The 18,477-nt window shown below is 39.6% G+C and overlaps 1 long non-coding RNA gene across 24 annotated transcripts in view; it reads left to right on the top strand.

Moving 5' to 3' along the window:
* The window catches only part of LOC110477926 (uncharacterized), a 306,989-nt gene that overhangs the window by 84,458 nt on the left and 204,054 nt on the right, over positions 1 to 18,477 (top strand). The gene's annotated exons all lie outside the window — the stretch shown is intronic.

Below are 18,477 nucleotides of genomic sequence, written 5' to 3'. Positions count from 1 at the left end.
CTTATAAACCTGTTTCAGCCAGCAGAAGCTATCATTGCTCCCAGCTGCCCATCAACCAGAATAACATTCCTCCTGTTTGCTTGATGAAAGGTCCCTACTTGGCTCCAGCTAAATCAGGTTCCTGAGTCCTCTGCTCCTGCTATTTGAGGAGATGGATAACCTCTGATGTAGGAACTTGTGAAGTTTCTTAGTGGGCAGCAGGGTTTGCTGTCCTGAGGTATGCTCCCTCAGCTGTACAGTGCATAATTGTGGTCATGCAGGAAAGCAGCTGAGCCTCAAGAACAGAGTAACTATTTTTGCCCTTCTTGAAATGATGTTTCAGAAAATAATAACTCATGAAAACTTAACTAGTCAGGTTATGACTAGACTGTAGCAGGTGCTTTGGTATGCAGACACCAAGGAGAAGAAAGCTTGCAATTTTTTGTGCATGTATATTTCTGAATGTAATGTTCCAGTAACATTTTTCTGGCTGTGTGTACAATTATAATTAATTTCTCGTAATACTGCACTGTTTTTTATAAGACCACTCTTCTATTTTGTTGTAGCTTTCCCAATTCTTACTCTTGCTGCTTTGTTTGGATCAGGTTATAATCTTTCTGAAGGAACTCGGTGTCTCAGAAAAGTTACGAGTCTATCAAAAAGCAACAGTTTAATTTTATAGGTACAACTGTGAATTTAATTCTCCCTCTAAAACTGCTCTTAAGTCCTTAAAGGGTCAATCCAAATTCAAGGTGGGAAGTTTTGATTGCATGGTCTCAGTAAACTGCATGATATATAGACACAGTCAAACAGACGAGTGAGTGGTCACTAATCCTGAAACCTGGCCAAGTCATGTTGTGATGCACTAAAGCCACTGCATTTAAAATGAAAAGTTCCTCTTATGATAAAAATCCATTTATTATTTCTTTATTATATTTCTTACTGCTGCCATCTATTAGTAATTGCTAGCAGCTGCTAGTAAGGTCATTGATAGTTAGAGGCTTCCCCCACTTCGGCAAATGTCTGTTAACTCTAAGTTCTAGTACATGGCTGTTCCTGCGCCCCTCCTGTCTTAAACTGAAGCAAAATATTTTTATATACTACTTCATATCATCTCATACAAAGAGTAATCTCTGCCTTCAGAGAATAATGCTAAAGGGGAGCAGGACTTCTGAGCTGGAGAAAACCTATTAGTGCAGCTTTCTTTCAAAGAAAATGCATTTGGGGCTATAGGTATTGAATGTTGCACATAACAATGGTATTTCTTCATAGCATTTCACAAAAATCCCCAAATCTTTTCCTATTTTATCCAATAGGTGAGAGGAAAGCCTATTTCTTGAAAAATTGGACGTAGCTGTAGAACAACATATATTAAAGATTGCTTTAAAGTGATCGTGTTAGTAAGCTTTTAAATTTTCTTAACAGTGGCCTTAGCCAAGCTGCACCTCAAATTTATCCAAAAGTTTTCTAGAAGGGAGAAAAAGAAGAAAGCCGATTTAGAAAATATCAACCCAGGCAGCTCTTAAAAATATGGACAAGATCACAATGACCTGACAGAAAAAATTACTTGAGCACTGTTTAAATTCAGGCTAAAATATATTTGCTTTACTGTTAATGCATGTATGTCTCTTATTGTATGCTCTTTTTAACCTAAATCAAAGCTGTGGCCAAGTCTCTTTATGAAGTACTGATATCTTGACAAAACATAAGTACCTGAAATCTCTGGATTACCTGTTCTTTGGGATATTCATGGTAAGTTTGTAATTTTAGGAAGGTGAAATTGCTACTCTGAAGTCCATGTGAGCTCTGACATCTATTTCAGTAGGGCCAGTATTTGAGTGAGTCAATTATCTGAGGAGCTCCCTCTTTAGGGATGGTGGGTATCTCACATGCTTACCTGAACCTGTTACATGCTTATCTAATGCTGTTGAGGTTTTTATGTCATTAAATATGAAGCATAACTATCCTGATTATTCATGGACTTTTTTTATTTTTCTATCATTGAAAAAGGCTGAAAAGGCAAAGGAGGAGAGTTTCTGTGACTGAACACGCATCTTGGTGAAACTTGAGTGCCAATCCACCTAAGAATGCTAGCTCAGACTTGGGGGGGAGGTGCCCAAGACCCACTGAAGGTCAATCCACATGATGTAGACAAGCCCTATGCTTGCAAAGCTGCGTTAGACAGATGCTCATTAAATCCATTACTAGGCAGAACAACTTAATTTGTCTTCAGTGACAAGAAGGTTTTTAATGTTACATAATGAAAAGACAGTGGATGTACCCAGGCATTTTTTGGTTTTACTGACAGGTGACTTAGCTGAGGTTGAATTGTCAACCTCTGTATTAGTGCTGACCTTGCCTAGCTGTTAGTAAAACCTGCAAGCGCTTGTGGCCCCTTGCAATTTACAGCAAGATAACAATCCCACGTTTAAATAAATAAATAAGAAAGTGGACATCCTTTCCCTGCCCAATACCTTTGTGTTAGAGAAGACAGTAGCCTCAGTTCTGATAGACCTCTTAGTCATCTGGCCTCAATGAAATATTATCTTTATATTGTCTGTAATTGAATTTTGTCTCTGGGTCAGTAGAAGTAAGGAAAGAAAGACTGTGGGACAATGGAATAACAGAGGAAAAGTGCAAATGGATGGTAGATAGGAGAGATGCAGGAAACCTGATTAATATAAAAATCATCCTGGAAAGCCCTGGAGTATTCAGATTTCTACTTTGTCTTAATTATACATCTTCAAATTGATTTCTGTTTGTTCCTTAACTCTAGAAAATGAGGATTGCTCCATACTTGGCAATTACTAATGGCTTTAATAGATTAAATATGTAGTAATGTCTCTACAACCTAATAAAGCTGGATAATTTGTAATGCAGAGCATTAGGATTTCTATGATTTCTGTCTTGGCAATAGGGAATATGACAACAAGGGAAACAAATCTAAGAGCACGCAAACAAAACCCAGTAAAGACTTGTAAGTCTTCTGACTCAGAATTAAATTAATTGTTAATGAAACAGTCTTCACAAAGAGAAGCCCTTATTGCTTCACTGGATGTTATTTTCCAGAGGTATTTTCTAGAGTAATTTTCTAGAGTGTTGCTCATATCTTGGAATCTAGAGAACAAAGAGAAATTATTTTCATTTATTTTCTACTAAAACATTCCCTTGATATTTGGGTTCAATTTTGATGATGATAGGTTGTTGCACTTGTATATACAGCTTTCCATTTTAAAATCTAGAATATCATATGTATCCTGAACCCTCACATACCTGCATGATATTGGGCAGTAGTGATACCCTTGAGTCACAGGAGGGGAAACCGAATCATTAAATGTGATTTCCTTAGTATGCTCCTATACATCTGTGACAGAATTGAGAGAACAGTCCAGCAGATTTCATCCTGCCTTTTTTTTTTCCTCCATGTGTACTGCAAAGCTGGATATCTCATCAAATTACTTGTATCCCGTCTGCTTTTCTTCCTGGAGGAAAAGCCTAGGTTTGCAGAAACATCTCATTGATGAGATAAATGGAACATGCTGATAAACTTGTCCATTGGTTGGCACTGTGTGCCAGAAAAAAACCAACCAACCAAACAACAGAACATGCTTCAGGGACCAGGATTTTCAGAGATGTGTGAGTGGGTCTTCCTATAGCAGTTTAGGAAAGTACTTGAGCTGGTCATTCAGTCTGAACTAGAAAAATGGCTCTTTTTGTCCATGGAAACTGCTGTCCCTTGCTGTGCTTCCTGTGCCTGTGAAGGGGAGGAATTACCCTTGCCTCAGCTGTTGCTGTGCAAATTGTGTGGAATAGAACAACAAAGGAATTTGCTAGCAGGTGTGGCTGAGCAGGCCACAGGGCCTTGACAATTTGCTCCTACGAAGGGAGTAACTTCTGACAGAAAGTGTGGTTAGCTAGAAATAATAGTGTTTCATCATGCTTTTTGCATACATGAGGAGCTTGAAGGGTTGAAAAAAAAATAGGTTTTATTCCTGCCCCCCAAATCCTAAGTGTTATGTCTGAATGAATTGTTTAATCTTATGCCTGTCTCCTGGGCTCTTTAGGTTTTAGACTTTCTTTGCAGAATTTTGAGGAAGAGCTACTAACCAGCTTGTAGGTATACCTCCTCCTTGCTATGTATTTGCATACTGTAAGCTGCTTTCACTTCTAATTAAAATAATTGTGATTATTTTATGAAGTTGTTTTTCAAAACCTCTGGCACTGAGCTCTGGACAGAAAAAAATCTGAACACTCTAATAATATGTTACACAGTGCATTTGAAGAAGCTTTCTGAATTGTTTCTTCCTTGTAAATCTTCCCATCAAATCCCCTTTATATTCCCATTGCTAGGCACCTAATAAGTAACTATTATGCTTCTTGCTTTCTCTGCTGCGTACCTATAAATGGCTACTGCCCGTCTTTCTGAAAAGACAAGAGATCACTTTGTGTAAGGTCCTACACAGGCAGGAAAGAAGAGCTAAAACCATGTGGTCTCTCACACAGCTTCCTTTTGTGTCATCTAGCATACTTATCTTAGCAGGAAGAATAATTTTGGTCTTTTGTGTGTGGATAAATGTGACAGGATTGAAATATGAGCCTATACCCACAATAGCCTCAGTGCATTGTCCTAGAATACTGCAACGGATTTAATAACATACAGGATTGGATAGACAAAGACCTATTTGATCTTCTTCCATTAGCTTTACTCTCAATGCGACCCAAAGCAGAAGGCTTCCTCTCCTCAAGCTTTAAGGGGCTGCTTTTCTGGTTTTGCTCACTGGTCCACTCCTCCACCAGAAGTAGATGCCAGCACTTGATCTTACCTCTGAGCTGAAGGATCAATGAGAAGAGTTAGCAAGAAGTTGTTAGTGCTGTGTTAGACCTCATTATGAGTTTGCCCCATACTTGGAAATCATAACCTTTTATGGAACAGATCAGTTTCAGCAACAATTACACGAGAGAAGCTAGAACACATGTTTGCCTGTTGGTAGGTGTGGGTGCCTGAGTTTCATCTACTGCCTATTGTCTCCAGTTTACACATTTGGAATAATGTTGGTGAAAAAAGGAAGGTTTAGCCCCTCACAGGAAACACAAAAGTGCTGATTTCCATGGTTGCTCTTTGTCTGTCTATTAGGTTGTCTTTTCTATCTCTACTTTCATGGTGTTTACTAAGGAGTAATGATATGGATGCTTTCTAGCTGAACCAGGGAGCTAGTGATGTCAGCGCAGGTATAAAAGAGTGGTGTTCATTCAGAGAAAATTGTTCTTTTAAATACATAATTCCTGTGCTTCAGCTGACCTCTGGAAATATTCTAATGGTTTTCCACTTGCAAGAATCTAAGGATAGCGAGTTTTGAATTCTAAAAAATTCCATTCAGCAGATTCCACTGTCTTTGCTACATCTGGTACAATTTGATTCTCCTATTAATGAGAAAGAAGTCACTTAGCATTGTTAATTCCTTCATCTTATGACTCTTCAAATCATTGAATAATAGGAACCTATTGTGTTCCTTATGGTTATTCTGGGTAATAATAGTCATAATAGTTATTTGTATAATATTTTTTTATAAGTTCCTCACCTCCACCCACAGTTGTTAATGCTTGGATGACTTGGGAAGAAGTGACTCACTGTTGTCAGGCTAACACATTTTATAATAACTTAACAACTTATGAACTTCTTAAGCTTTAAATACCTTGTGGCAGGACATACATATGTATCCTGTAACTGTATTTAAAAGTTTTCTACTTATTCTCTCCTGCTTTTATGCTTGATGAAATCTCTTAGATGGCCCAGGAATTTAGGCACCAGGGCCTAATATAAAACTGGAAAGTGCACGTGACTAGATACATGTCTTTAAAATAACGGATGTGATATAAATGGATATTCATGCTGTGATTTTAGTCTGGTTGTGTCATCTCAGATGATGAGTATAGGAGGGCCAAAGCCTGAGACAGAGGAATGTACAACTGCGGACCTGGAACAGGGTAATGTAAATACCACAGAAGTGCTACAAGAGCAGGGTTAACTACAAGATGGTGGGTAGGGGTAGGACTGCAGCTTCTTTCCTCCTGTCATTCAGTTCACGCTTTAGTGTTAAAAAGAATTTGTAAGTTAGGTTTTGTAATTGTTTTTTGGTTTTTTTTTTGTTTTTTTTTTTCTTAAAGGAAATTCTAAGAACACAGTAAAGTTTGGTTCTGGATGAGAAACAATAACAAAACACCAAGTCTACTACATGGATCTGACTAAAGTCTTCAAATTTCTTACCCTTCAGATTCACCAGACACTCTGATCTGACATTGCATACTAACTGGCCTGGGCTCTTGGAAAGCTGTGCGATCCATTTGATAATAAAATTGTAAAATAGATGCGTTTCTCTAGGTTTAGGATTCTGCTTTGAAAATTTCATGTTGTGGCTATGTCCTTTATTCTCATTTTTGTCCTGCCAGGAAAGCCTAAAGATGAATGGCTTTTGGGGCCCTCCATGTAACTTTCTTTGAACTCTCCATTACAGTAAGCAAGTCAGAAAAGTCTTGGCATGGTTTTTCTTCCTGTTTCCTTCTTTTTCCAGCAGTATCTGGTGGGAAGCAGTGGAAGCATCAGGTTTGCTTTCCCTTCCCAATCATGATCTCTATCTCAAGGTCTGAATGTCTGATTCAGTTTGTTCTACCTCTGCTTTTCTCTTCGTTATGCCATCTCCTTAGGGAAGACTACCAAAGAGCTGCCTTTATTATGCTGGACCAGTACTCAGGCAAACCACAGGTCACTTAAAAAGGAGGAGACATTGCCTTTATGTTACAGCCCTTTGCTGTTACATTTATATTCTTCAGCTCTACTATGAAAATCTTAATAGTACTAATTGTATGATTCAGGGTTCTGCTCTGACAACCATAATCTAGAACAAGCTCCTTAAGGATGACTTATGAAATGGTGCAAAATTAGTAAATCAAAAGACTGTGTTTTGTTTAGTGCTAAAATGAAACTTGCACCTTCCCATCCTTTGGAATATTTGTGAAAGGAAATAGAAAAACCCAACCCTATTCTGGACTGAAGCAGACCTTTTGAAGTATTTGTAGAAGGAAAAAACAGGTCTGAAAATTTGGAAATGGAATTCTTGCACACCATTCAAAGGCTGGGATTTTGTTCAGCTGAGGTCTCTGGGCTGCCAGGTTTATGATGGATGTGCAGGACAGTTATCCAAAACTCCTTAGACTACTTTCTCTGTCTGGGATCTTGGGGAACTTGGAAAAAATTTCAGCTTGCTTTAGAAACACTTGTCTATGTCTACTAATTGTCACATTGTTTTCTGTTCTGTTTTCTTTTTATCACTGTAGTAAATACAGCCTACTCAAATATCTCTTTTGCAGTCCTTTCTGAAGGAAGACTGGTAATTACTGAAAGCTAGTTCTCTGCTATTTGCAAAACTTTAACACCGTACCGATCTATAAGACCGCAACATCTCTCTTGTCTCAGGTGAAAAACAAATCCTGTTTGATGACTGACCTTCCTAGGAACAGAAGCTTCTCCAGAAAGACATCAGATCTATTGGTTTCCAGCTGCTGCTAGGTAAAAATCATTATCAGAGCACACAAGGGAAACCTAGCTGCACTGGCTGCTTAACTCAATGAATGTATTTCTTAGAATATTCCCTAAATTAGTATGAACCAACATGGACATAATGTGATTGTATCTCTGGCCCTTTGAAGGGAAAGGGCTGTAATTCATTGATAGGATTTACTGAGTGGAAGTCAAGTAGTTATAAAAAAAATACCCCAACACAACACTTCTGAGTTTAGACTTATTTTGTTGTCTCCCTGCTCTTGGAAGAGGGGTAGATGGTGCAGGGGTAGAAAATATTTCCCTTGGTAGGCAAGTGGCTCGCTTTCTCACTTTGTGTACAAATGGACTCAGTGTGTGCTCAGTCTGCATAGGGATTAATTACATTAATCAATTTAATTCCCTGTTAATAAAGTAGCTGATGAATGGCTAGCAATACCTCATACTGCAGTCAAATTTTTAAAGTTTGAAAAGTAAAAGTAAAGAACACAAGTGGCATAAGAGAAGCGAATATCCTTGTATTTATCTGGCTGAAATCGAATCCTTTTGGCACTTAATTTAAATGGCATAAATTTCTTGGCTTCACTGAACTGGGCTGTGACTTTACAATGTCTCCCAGCAGTAGACTGAGATGATACTTTTCAGCCTTGGCATTGTGTCTCTTGCTCTGATAGTACCCTGCTGCAAAAAAGTACACTGATAAGATGTTTTTTTACTATGCTGGCCCAGTTGAGTTGGCTGATGGTAAAAAATAGAGAAAGCAATGAACCAAGACCCTTCCCAACTGTAAAAGAAGAGAAGATTTACTTCTCCTTCACTTAGAAATGCAGATTTTGTCTGTGGGCAGCCTTTGGAGTAAGGAAACCTCCTGACCCACATTTCTCACCAAAAGAAGTCCTGATGGATATGCCCAAGTCTGTCCAGGCAGCTTCAAAACAATGTGGAAATCTGAAGATAGTAGATAATTGTATTCTATTATCACACCTTATGTTTATTTCCTGCTCCATCCAAAACAGATAAAAGGAAAAAGAAAACATTTCTCTGTGCTTTTAAAAGAAAACTAAGATAGCTACTGGTAAATCTGAGACTAAAATAAGAAACAGCCATTTGAGAAACATTTGTAATTAATGCTCACTTGTTCTTGCCTTATTAACATTTCCCACCCCCAACATCCACACACCTACACACACAGCCATCCTTCCCCAGCTCATATTAAATTCTGTCTTCTGGTGAAATGCAGTATAAAGTAGGATATAGAGCATTAACCTAGTACTTGGTAATCCAGCTCTGGGTTGTTTGTTTCTTATCCTTTATTGCTCTATTTTGTCCTTATTGAAACGCCAATATATTGCCTGTATTATTTGATATTCCCCAAGTTTGATCTTTAATAGCTGGGTATGTCCAGCAGTTACTGACTCTCTGTTCTATTCCTTTCCTTCAGAACAGAAAGTTTGGGGTTTCTGTAGGCCTCAATGCACCATATACCGTTCTCCAACTTTTTGACTGCAGTAATCACCTGGCTTCGCAATATCAGGACTTGCATGAAAGCATCCCATGAAGACCATGTAGACTGGGTTTCTCTAGATTCAAGTGAATAAAATCCTGTCTCTTACCTCTTACGTGAGAATAATTGTGGTTAGTCTTTAACTGGTTGGTGATTCGTTACATGAATTCTCAGTCATTTTGTGTAACTTTACATTTTGTACTTTTTTTGTTTCTGAAAAGCAATTCAAGTGGTGATCTAGGATATACAATATTAGGTATACAGGTTCAAAAGTATAGCAGATGATGAGAATTCAGATATTAAATGGCTGTCACACTGACAATAAGGTTTTGTAGATAAATTTAAGGAACAAACATAATTTAAATTAACATCAATTATAATGAAATTGGAGTTTTTGATCACTAATTGTCCAAAAAATGACTGGACATTCCAAAACTTTGGGTTTTACACAACAACTCAGTCCACTGGTATCCAATAGACACATCCCCATCAATTACTTTGAGCTAAGGGTTTTGTTTTGGTCTCTGAATTTACACTCTGTAGAATCAGTAAATGTTGTGGAAAAGAAGCAGAGGATAAATGCTGAAAGTGTGCCATTGATGCGAAGCTGAGGTAGTATATCTTTACAATAAGTCAATACAGCTCAAGAGATTGAGGTTACACTGACATTACTTACACTCAGGTGGCTACATCCATATCGGAGCTGTGCTCACTCATTTACAAATGAAACTTAGATTTCTGTGACTCTTACTATCCCTGTTGTTAATAAGCTGAGCTCTTTTGTGGTGGCTTCTCTCTCTGGTCCCACTGGAGGATTAGGGGAGGAACTGGAGCTGGTGGCCTTGCAGTCATGTTTGTTTCCTTCCCCTCTGAAACAGAATTATGAAAATGGCTCATTTGTACTTTTGGAGCTGGCCTGAGTTAAAAGTTCTTAACAATGCACAAAAGCAAAGATTTTTTAAAATTTTATTTTTTACTTGGCAGTTGAATCCTTTTGAGCAAGTTGGTCAAGAGAGCTTGCTTGAAGAAACAGAGGCTGACTTTGATGCCTTAGAGTGGCTACCTAAAACAAGATTAAGAGAATAAAAGTGGGTATTTATTGGACTTCAATAGGTTCATCTTGGGCAGTCAGAATCCTCTGAGGGGCTGCACCCAGGATGGATAATGGTTACAAGTTTTTCAAACAGTTATAAGTTTGGCCCATGTGTATATCAGGGGTTAATCCTCCAATTACAGCTTCAGGTAATGAAGTAATTTACTCCAAGTTTCCCACCCCCCCTGCCAGTCCACTGTTATTTATATCTCTCAGGTCTGAGACAGTAAAGTGACTTGAGTTTCAGGTCTAGAGAGGAATTGTTTTGTCTGAATAAAATGGGAGAACAGTAGTTGAGAGGCTATGGAGTTTTAGAATTATACTAAGCAGTACAGGATCTGAAAAATATGTAAGCTAAATCCTAAGGCATCACCTTCTTGCTGGGCAGGAATATTAGCAGAGATACCTGAAACTCATCTTCAAGAAGGGTCAGGATTGTGTTTGGATGAGCAAGTATATTCTCTTTTATCATGGCTGCAGATATTTTTTTTTTTATATCTAACTTTAAACAGACCTGTGAGTTTTGATGTTGCTCTCTCAGGAGAAGTTTTGTTGTCATTGCCTGTGACTAATTACAGTTCCCCTGCAGTCACTGGCACACACAAATATTTTGTAAAGTTTGTGTATGGATCTCAGATCACATCGACAAAGGCCTCTTAGACTTCCAACCTCAGCTGTACCCTTAGCACACCTGCTGAGCTGATAAGTCATGACTTTTTTCAGTCTTTTTTTTCTCTGTGCTTCATGGTTTGATGTGAATTCATTTCATGTTTTCAGCTCTTCTTCCCGAGAGCTTAAAAACTTACTGGGAAAGAAACAAGAAACATGAAAGATGCTTATGCAAGTCCTCAGCTGCAGTTGTGATTAGAGCATTAGATTATTGCTATAATAATGATATAATGAGGTGGCAGCGCCTCAGAAGTATGCCCACATCCATTCACCAGACCTAGTGAGGGAAGCAGAAGAAAGTGGGGCGATGGCTCCAGCAAGAATGTTGCTCATCATTATTTCACTGAAGAAGCTGCCTCTGTGGGTCAACAGCTTGGGTTATGAAGAGATAGCTTGAAACTTGAAGGAGTCTGTCTAGATTTGAAAACCACCTTGGTATTTCTGTTCTCATCCCTGCATAATGCAGCTCAGGCTGGAAATAACTTAGTTTGAACAGATATAGCTGATCTCCCAAGCCTGCCTCATTGTCTTCGTCTCCCTCAAGGCAGTGCCCTCTACTCCCTCTCTTCCTTGGTGGAGTTTTCCTCATAAGGCAGGAAGAGTCTTTATCTTCCTCCCTCCTCCCCAAGCCCTGCTCCCCAGTGGTGCAGCTGCCAGTCTGGAGAAGGGCTGGGCTACAGGGCTGCATCCTGCTGTGCTGTGGTGAGGAGGAACAAAACTGGGATACAAGCATTAAGCAGAGATCTCAGTGGCACATGTGCTGCTGGCAGCACATAACAACCCTGTGCATGTGACAACACTTCTCTTGGAAGTAGGAGTTCTGTAGGCATATGGTGGTTATTCAGGTTGTGTTGAGTATTTGTTATCCCTTCAGACACAAAATAGCCAGATTACTGCTGACTGCAGGGTGCTGACCTGTGCAGCTCACTGCTGTGCTGGTGTCCTGCTCCAGGTTTATGGTTTTTTGTTTTGTTTTATCATTGCCATTGTATTAATATTAATGTTATTAAGGAACACAAAAGCAGCAAAAATTATTTGGGTCACCAAGCCCAGTCTCTCTTGACTGCAGGCAGAGAGAGAGAGAAGATATATTGGTCTGGAGAACATCTGCCTCTATGGCTTCACAAACACCCTGTCGTATGCAGGGTGGCTTTTGGTAATGAGGGTCAAAATTCACTTCTGTCTAGAGCACAACAGTTCATAAGGATTTCACCATCCAGATAGTCTGTTCATTTAAATGCTAATAAGATTCCTGTTTTGTTTTGAAATGTAGAGAGGATCTTTCTTCTTCACCCTTTAATTCCCTTTCTCCTGTTGTTTACAATCTTGCTTCAGCAGTTCAATCTGGTATTGCAGATGAGAAACACTTGATTTAGCCAGGGTGAAAGTATCTTCTAGGTGTACTTTTCAGAATAGTGTGTGCTGGATGCGAGTGGTTCAAATATGATCAAGAGAAGTCTCTCCACCTTTTTGGACTTGTTCCATTGAGGACATTGGCTTTTGTTTTGCTTTCAGAGCCCTAGTACGGAGAACAAAAGCCTATTCTGCAGACAGGATCTTATATTTTACCCAGGAATTTTCCTACAAAGACATCAAATGCACCTTTAAGGGCTCCAGAAGCGGCCACTGGGGACTTGCTGCTCAAAGAGGGCAAATCCAAGATAACAAGAGCATAGTTTCCGTGGGAGCCTGACTCCACTTAGGAAAGGATGGTGCTTTCCCCCCAGTATTGGGCTGGACCAAAAATAGAAGCAGGCTGCCTCTGTGTACCACGTGGCTTTAATGACTTCATAACAATGACATGAGTAACCCTGTGAGTATGCTGTAAGATGACAAGAAGCTGGAGATAGCACTGTACATGGTCTTCTCATTACGTATTCTAGAAGCACAAGGTAACAGGACATGAGTCCAAAAAAGCATTTAATTTAAATAAGGCTCAACTCTTTTACATTACTGTGATGTGTGTCTCAGGAATATATATTAGAATTGATAGAAAGGAAATTTGAAAGGTCCTGCTAATATTATTTGTTATAGTTTTATTCATTACAGCGATCCAAGGGCTCCACTTTATCTTGGCCCAATCTCCGAACATACACACATGTACACTAAAAAAAGTTCCTGATATCACAGCCTCAGATTATAGCATGACCCAATGATAGCTCTATTTTGAGTTTAGGGACAACTGCTGTCCTCCTTTATAAGTAGTAGAAATGGTTAAACCCTTTGGGGCATAGTGATGCTCTTCAGATTATTTTCTATATGCATATTATTGCCCAGGTCAGAGGAACCTGCAACCTGAATCCTTCAGGTGTCCAGGACCACCAAGCAAGCCTCAGAAATGATGGGGAAAAAGACATAAAGGAAAGCTCTGAGAACAGCTATCTTGAGTAACCCTGAACAGACAAGAAGAGAGAGTCTTTTTAAATTGCATGCTGATGCCAGTGGAGATGAAATCTCCTGTCGTGTGACACCCTCAAACCTGGTAAATGGATCTTGGTGTTCCTTGTGAGAGAGCAGAGTTTCTATAATGGATACCCAGCTCTACTGCCACATGCTTATTCCTAATAGAACAATTTGCAAGATCCCAAATTTTGGGGAACTGTTGAGTTCAGAGAGAGTAGCAACAGAGCTGAAAGTGTTATGTAAACAACATATGTTAGATGTCTGATGTGTGGAGCTGGTTTGTTCCACAAAAAGTGCTAGAAAACTGCATAGAACATAGACGCCCAATTTCCAATTTACCAGTGGAAAAAAAACGAACTAAAAAGCAGAAGAGTGAATCACTATTGAACTTGAAGTAAGACTGCCTTTTTTCTTATAATTGTTTTTTCTATAGTTTTCTGTGGTTTTTCTCCTTTTTAAAAATTATTTTCTGTTGGATGTTTGCATAAAAGAAACCAGTATGTGAGTTGTATTTGAATGAGAAGGTCCAGTCAGAATATAAGTTCAATAATTAGGCTTGGAATCTTCTAAAATAGCTTTTGCAATCAAAAACATAGCCATCAGGCCTAAGCCAGTTGTCTAGGTACCCACCATAGCTAGAAGAGGAGTATTCCATGAAGACAACTTGGCCCTTTTTAGAAGGACTTTTAAAATGAGCAAGATGGTTTATCATCCAAAGGTGATTTTCTCTTTGTTAGAGAAAACTTTGGATGACTTGTTTATTCCTACCCTTTATATAATTTTGATACCCTATATATGCATACCTTATTATTACCCTTTATATAGTCAGCATTAACTGAGAGAAATCTTGTCCTGAAGTGTCTAAGAAGACTGAGTTTGAGAGGCTGTCAATGGATCACAGAGCAGTGCTGGCCATGTTGCTGCTGATTGAATGGCTGTTTTACAGTCCAGCCTCACCAGGCTGCATTTTGCAGCCTGGGCAGGGCCCTTTGCTTTTGTGGCACCCAACAGCGAGTTACTGCCACAGCACTGAAAAGTCCTCTGCAAACTGTTACTTTTCTCAGTCTTGACTTGAGCGTTCTCAATTGATTGCAGTTTCTGCTTTGTCTTCAGATTCGTATTCAAGCACTGTCGCAAATGCTGGTTTTCTTACGAATTGTGCTGCTGGTGCTCTGACAGCTGAGTGCTGCCTTGGTGGTGGCATTACTGCAGGGCATTTGTGCTGTGCCTGCAATGACAGGCCCTGACATTCAAAGCTTGGCTTCATCCAGTTGCTTGAGGGGGGACAAGAGTGAATTCTTGCCTTCAAGCTGCAACCTTGATGCCAAATCTTTTAAGGAAGCCTGCATCTCGGATGTGAGAGCTCCCCTTCTTCCTGCTCATTAGGTGGTAGGATCTGCTGCAGTGGTTTGACTTTTACAATGCCACAGGCAAGAGTTGCTGCTGCTTTTTACATTTTTACCTGGATCATTGGCATTCTGCCTCTCTGCTTCTGAGACTTGGATTAGGTATCGGATTCAGGGGGAGGCTGTAAGACACAGAAGCATTCAGACTGCTTTCCAAATCAGCCCTGATTAGAGATGAAAAATTAACTTCTTTTACACATATTATATATTTATGAAAGCATTGTCTCTCTGTAAACATTACTATTTTTACCTACGTATTATAAGCCAGTCAAAATGAATCATTCTTTGACTGAGTATTGTTAAACATTCCTGCAATTTTTAATTTCTGAATGTTTATGTTCTGTGGGTGGGCTTTTACTGTTTTTTTTTTTTTCTGACTTGATACAATTGATCTTGGTGCCTTGTTTCTGATACCTAGCACTTGTCCTGCAGAGGAGAGAGACAGAAATAGAAAGTCAGATCCCTGCTTGGCTGGAAAGGCATTTGTTCCCTTGCAGTGATGAAGAGGGTGACAGCTCCTCAAATGGTGCTGCAAGCAGCCATGTGAGGGAAAACCTAAGCCAGCTGTCATTGCAAAGACACTGTAGCAACCTTATGCACCAGAGCAGTGTAAAGAAGTAGAAAATGGTTCAAAAATTCATGCATTCCCTCCACCCAAGTAAAAATCCCATGTAAATGTGTGGTTCTAAAAGAAAACCTAGCCTGATCCTGGGCTCTTTGTAGTTACAGGCCTCCCCAGTGAACTGCTTTGCTTCCTCCTTTTGCTACTTCATCTCGTTCCTAGGGGAGGAAAAAGAATTTTCTTCCTTTCAAGTTTCCCACATTCTACTTTGACCAGTTAAGTCTTTAATAATTCCCCATTTCTTCTTAATAAATTGCTACCCTTAATAACCCATGGAGATATGAATTTTCCTTTTTTTTTAAATTTTTTTTTTTTACTGCTGAGACCCAACATAATTTTAGGCCATAAATAATACTTTTAAACAACTTTTCAGAACTGTACTCTGGATTACTTCATTACTTCTTTTCTCATGGTCATTCTCTTTAGCACCACACAGCATGTGCTTAAAGACAAAATGAGAAGTTTCTCAGTTACCTCCCTGTCCTTTTGTATTAGCATTTTGAACATGCTAATATATTTTGAGTCTACAAATGGCCTCACATCTTATTTCTTTCGAGTATTTACAAAGAGAAGGAACTTCTGGAGCTCCTGTCTTTGGGCTGTAGAAGTTGTGCTGAATGAGTTGTGGGTTTGTTTTGTGTAAGGTGGTCTGTGATGTGATCTGAGACCCTTTTGCAGAGCTTCCAGTAAATCATGCACAGCTCCACTCACTGTCCTAGACACAAGGCCAAAAGCTGAAATTCACCTCTGAGATGACAAAATACTTAGAATGATTTTACTGGAGCAACAAGAAGCAGAGGTGGCCAGGCACTGCCTTGTGTTGGGGATCTCAGATGGGGGCACCCTACAGTGGGAGTGAGTGGCAAATAGATTTTGCCACTCCACAACCCCTGGACCTCTGAGATTAGCACTGACTGTGGCAGTACTTTAGTACCTGTCACTGGTGTTATTTGTAGAGTTTGAGAGTAAGATTCCACAGAGACTCAAGAAAATGCTGTAAGCTCCTCTAGCTGTTGCTCCGTATTATCAGTGGGGCCTTTGGGACTGGTGTCTTTCAGAACTTCCTACCCTCTTTCCAGTAGCTCAGGAACCTAGACCCCTTTTTGCATTGTATTGTCAGGACTGTGCTCTTCAACAAGCCTTTTTCCATGCTATGGTACAACACCTGGAAACAATTAAAGAGAGGGCACAGGTAAAAATGCCACCAAATAGTAAATGCAATGGGAATTTTGAGATAACAGCAAAAGGTGTCAGAGAACAATGAGCCCAAGCTCTCAATCACACAAGCACCTTTGGATGCTCATCAACAAGTTTCTGGGGTTAGGACAGAGTTTATTTTTGTTATGCTTCTAGGAGATCCCAGTTGGGAACCAGTGCACAACTGTGCAAGCCAGCATCAGTGCTCCCAGACTGATGTCCCCATCCCATACACAAAGGAATAGGCTCTGCCTGGTTTAATCCAGGTGAAAATTTGTCAAAGAGTTTCCCCTGCTGTAATTACATAAGTCTAAGTAAAGTGTCTCTGAGCTTCTCACAGGCCAGGTCCTGGCAGAGGCACTGTCAATTTTCAAACCTATTGAACATCATCAGACAGTTTTCCTGGTGGCACAAAATAGCTGCTCTCAAAGCACTGCCCTACCTAAATTTGCTCCACTTGTGTCATGAAAGGAACTGGTGCCCAGTGGCTTGCTTCAGCCTTTGTCAGTGAGGGAAAGTTGAATTGTGGATAGAGCATGCTACAAAGGAGTTGCACAAAATCAAGAGACTCCAACATTTGCTGGGTGGCGCTTCTGTGGCTTTTGTTGGGTGGTGTGCGTGCAAAGGCTTTTAGCCCCAGTGAGATTTTGGAGTAGTTTAGTACTATCAGGAGGGCCACTGGGATCTTGCCTGAGAAGCAGAATTTCTGTGTTGTGTTTATCTTCTCTTTGTTTGATAAGCAAACATGGATATTTTAAACTCTGCTGTATCCATGTGGTTTTCTCATGGCTGTGGTCTTTCATACAGAGCAAAAGGTTCAACAGACTATTTGTTCCTGCTGTCAGATAACAAGCAAGAGCTGGCTGTACACAAGGAGATGGGGCCAGGGTCAGCTTGAACTGAAATTTGCACTTGTTAAGTCCCTGAGTTAAGACAAACCAAAATCGCTTCTAGTTTTTTGGTTATAAAATGGGGAGAAGATGGATCTGTCCTTCTAATACTTAGTGATAAGTACTGCTAGAAACCATCCTGTCTCTAGAGCATTTTTTCACCCTTGACACTAAATGATTTTTTTTAGTTCAATTTCTTAAAGCAATTTCATGCTTTGATAAAATACAGTAATTTTTCTATGTTGTATGTAGTAGAGTAGCCACTCTCGAGTAGACCAAATATATTTTGTTGCCTCTCTGTCCTTGCTGCAATACAAAATACCAAAAGTAATTAGTCTGCAGCATGGATGAACTGATTAGTTTGGGGAACAGATAAATTTTAAAATGAGAGCCTCTGGAGCCAGATCTCCCTCTGTAGTAAAAAGCTGACTAATATTCACACCAGCAGTGTTCCTATTTTTTTAGCTCTTTGTGGTTTTTTTGTTGTTTTTTTTTTTTTTTTTGTGTGTGTTTGTCTTTAATTTACTGTCCAATTTAACAGACCCATTTAAATTCACTGGATTTGATTTATCAAGTGCTCTGTTCCACCTGGGTAAAATAGAACTACGAAGAGCAGGGATTCATCATGCAGTGAATAAGCAACAACCCCTCCTGATGGAGGGGTTAGTGTAGCTTGGGGCAGGATGGCAGGAGAGGAATTAGTCATCAGAACCCCCACAGTGTTGATTCTGCACTCCCTGCCCTCTGTCTGCAGTGGCTGCTGAAACAGCTGGATATTGCACAGCAGCACTAAGAGGCATGAGCAGCCTGTTTGAGGGAGACCCAGGCCAGTTCCTTGCTGGTCCAGCTCTGGTGATGCCTCAGTACTTAAAAGATCTTCATATAAAAGGTACAATTAAGTCCTGGCATTATTCTGTAACTTAAAAATGGTTGAAACTCTGTTTAAACCCAAATTTAATTAACTTTGTTTTAAACAAAGATTATTGTAAAACCTTTATCCAGCTAAAGCTTTATCTGCCAAGTTTCACTGCAGGCTATGCATTTGCATAGCAGAGTTTTACACACTCCTGAAATTTGTGGTTTGCAATGGAAAACCTGGCAGACTTGGTTATACTAGCATTAACAGACATTCAGTATAATTGGAAGTACTGTCCCTTGC

Source organism: Lonchura striata, chromosome 3 (assembly GCF_050655825.1).
Source record: "Lonchura striata isolate lonStrDom1 chromosome 3, ASM5065582v1, whole genome shotgun sequence".
Classification (NCBI taxonomy): Eukaryota; Metazoa; Chordata; class Aves; order Passeriformes; family Estrildidae; genus Lonchura; species Lonchura striata.
This window is presented reverse-complemented; position numbering and strand designations above follow the sequence as displayed.